Raw genomic sequence first — 3,617 nt, forward strand, 5'->3', positions numbered from 1 at the left:
AAACTTGGCACCATTGCAGCTTAACAAAATAATACTGAACCAAGACCACTCCCAAGACAGTTCAAGAAAGGTTAACCTTGCGCGGGAATTGCTGCACAAGCTGCTGAGCAAGGCTATGAGGCCGTCCTAGCATGTCGGTCATAGCTTCCAGGTGTAGCTGTTTAGCAATGAGGTTCTCATTGGTGTTCTCCGTAATCTTTCTTAGAGATAGGACTTCAAGTCGAAGTTGGGTTGCAGAATGCCTTTCTGCTAGAACTAAGGACTGAAGAAGTCGAACTGATTCAGGCAGCAAATTATGTGAGCTTGTCTGACTGCTAGTCTCAAGTAACTTGAACACTGCATCAAGACAAGACTTTGGGGTTGTCTCGCTATCTTCAAGATGTTTTGCCTTCTTTGCTGCAATATATGTTGGGTTTGTCTCACAGCCTTCAGCAGACTTGTGCATGCCATCAGGCATATCACCCAAAAACAAGCAGAGAGATGACATGTTTTGCATGTGTATAAACAAAGATGATAACTGTGCTGTCAATTCCATCCAATTTCAAATTAGAAATAAAGAGTAAGTTCAAAATATCAATAGCATAATTTGGCATTGTTCATAATGCGGGAAGCTTCACCACACTAGATTACCATGTCAACATAACAAGCATAGATGAAGGGCAAAGACAATCATTGTATCTATTTTGGTTAATGTGCATGGCATGTTGTTCATATCATCAGCCACATCAGTAAGATAAAACAGGAGATGACAAGGTGCAAACGTGGGCTGCTTCACCACACATTGGATTATAGATCCACAAAAACAAGCATACATATAGGGAGTATTGAGTAATGTGCATGGTATGAATAAGAAATTTGGTTTTACAAGTAAAACTTGGAACTTACGGTTGTTGCGAACATGCATTTTGATAGAAACAACAAACTAAACATTAGTTAACGATAGGGAGTATGAGCAAATTAAACAGCAGTTGAGGATAAAGGCTTTAGAAGGACTGACTTACATTAACAGTTGACACTGGCTTTATAATGCCCTTCTCCATGTCAAGGGAAGGATAACTCAAGAATTTCAGCACAAAATATTCTTCATAAGCATTGCCTGTACTCTACATTTTGTAGAGAGTAATTATAGATATGATAATACTGGAAGGGATAGAGGATAATGAAGATAAGATGTAGATTGATGCTACATAATCAACTACCTATCCCTCGAAGTACAAGCGTTACAGGACAAAATGTACTAACAAGAGCAATGGGCTACACTTCTGCACTGACATTGTCTGTGTATTCAACTTTTTGGTAAGATTGAATATAGATTTGATATTTTTTAGTAAATGGTGGGCGAGGGAGATAAGATGCAGAATGCTACACAATGAACCAATCCCTCTTCCCATAATATAAGAGTGTTTTGAACACTGGTGTACTATACAAAATGTTCTTATATTATGGGACGGAGGGAGTAGCTGTTAATGTAAGTAAAGTGATAGACGACGTTCAGTCCTTACAAGAGGACTGTAGAGCTAAACCTCTTCAAAAGCATTGGGTTGATTCTAAATTTATGTAAGAGTCCATACGGATGTTGTAATGTCAACCAAATGGATGATAATGAGGCTAACATGTGAAGTGATGCTACATAATCAACCAGCTATGAAAGTAAGTATGGTCATATAGGGCAAGAGGTACTCACAAGAGCAATGCAGTGTGAAGTATAGTTGCGAGATTCTGTGGTCCCTTGAGAATGAATGTTCTTCTGCAAACAGTTTTCATACAAGTGAGACGTTAAGGCCCATGCAGTAATGTAGTTCAAATTGTGATGTGATATCATAGACAGTACCTTATGCTGCAGACGAGACCAATGTGTAACAAGATTATTCCAGTCACTGTGTGATAAATGTAGCACCGGAGACTTTACAGAATTTTTTTAGAGGCTTGCCATCGAAGTGCGCTTGCCTCAGGTAGGAACGATACTTCATCAACGAGTGCTTGAAAAGCGCAACCAACCCTTGCTCGTCTTGACAATCCAGTTTGGTCCTCGCCTATTTAAAAGAATGAAATCTTGTGTCTTCTGTCAGCAGGAACATATGCAGTAATTACCTTGAATAACATTAATACGTTACTTACGCGTAAGTTGCGGAGGAAGACTGGAAATTGTTCTGTGTCTGCGGTATAATCTTTCCATGAAGGAAAGATGCGCACAAAGTTCCTAACAACAATATAAGCTCCGTCTTCTAAACTGGGATGAAATGGAATAGGGGTCCTATTTGCTACAATTGGGGCTCTCTCTCGTTCGAAAAGAGATTTGGCAACTAGATTTGGTGTACTCTTTGCTGGAATGGGGGTTTTGCGTCGTAGAGCTAGTGCTATGTCAACTGGCATCATCATATTGTTTGCTGCAGTTGGGGTCTGCTGAGTTGGGGCATCAGAGATGACCAGTGTAGTAGGGCTAGAGTCTGCTAGAGTTGGGGTCGTGTTTTGTGGGTCAGGTGATATTGCAACTACACCTAATGGGCTATTTGATTTATCAGGTGTCACTACCTTTTCCAAATAATTTTCTCGTGCTCCTTCATGATCAGCAATCGCCCTCTTCCTTTTGAACGTCTGATACACAAGAACAACATTTGAATGGATAAATATGTTATGATGACAGATGGAATATGTACTGAAAATGGATAGGCATGGCGTATTCACATACACGATGTGTAAACTAAGCTAATGGCGGTGCAACAAAGTAGAAGCAATGCAAAGCATCAGTTGCAAGATATGTGCGACCAATATAACCTTGGAAAGTTAGAGCAACCACCTTGATGGGTGAATAAGATAGAGCATCTGCCTCTGACTCCTCCAGTAGGGAGCTACATTGACTTAGGTCTCCCTCTAGCTCAGAATCACTATTAGGATCATATTCTGAGCATGAATCTGTAGGTGGAGAGCATTTGCATTGCATTGCATCCAGACTTGATTTCAGTCCCTTAATGCCAAGTTTGACAGCCGTGGCATTGTTGTGCTTTATTATTTTCATGCGCGCAAGCTCATAATCATTATGATGTTGTTCGGTATTTGAGATTCATGAAAACATAAAAAGTAGTCAGATTATCTATGGAATGCATTGCGGATTCAACTCGAAGAGTGTCTCTCTATAAACCCCTGCATATGCAAAGTTCACCCCCCAACCATGCTGACCAGACCACACACACAAATACAAACCTCTTATGTCTCTATAACAGGCAGGCACCCATTTCAAAACTGAAGTAGGAACATTAGAATCATATCAAATTCATATTTGAACAAATAAACTAAGGAATTATGAGTGGCATAATGTTTAGCTTCAAGGGTGGAGTGCTGGTAGTGTGACACAAAGCAAGTAGGCAGATTGTATTCCATGTAAAAGATCGTAGTCTATGTAAAAGGTGGAAATGACACTTTCTTTCTATACAATGCAATGTTCGTTGCCCACACATGCTGGACGAGATCACACAGAGAAATACTATTCACTCATGTATGCGGTTCCAGTATTTTGAAACAGGGTGGTCCACCCTAAAAGAATATTGACAACAAATACGACAAGGCAAGCATAGATGTAGTGAATCGATCATTACTTGTGAGCTTACTAGGACAAGTAT

This window comes from Aegilops tauschii, chromosome 3 (assembly GCF_002575655.3).
Source record: "Aegilops tauschii subsp. strangulata cultivar AL8/78 chromosome 3, Aet v6.0, whole genome shotgun sequence".
NCBI classification, from domain to species: domain Eukaryota; kingdom Viridiplantae; phylum Streptophyta; class Magnoliopsida; order Poales; family Poaceae; genus Aegilops; species Aegilops tauschii.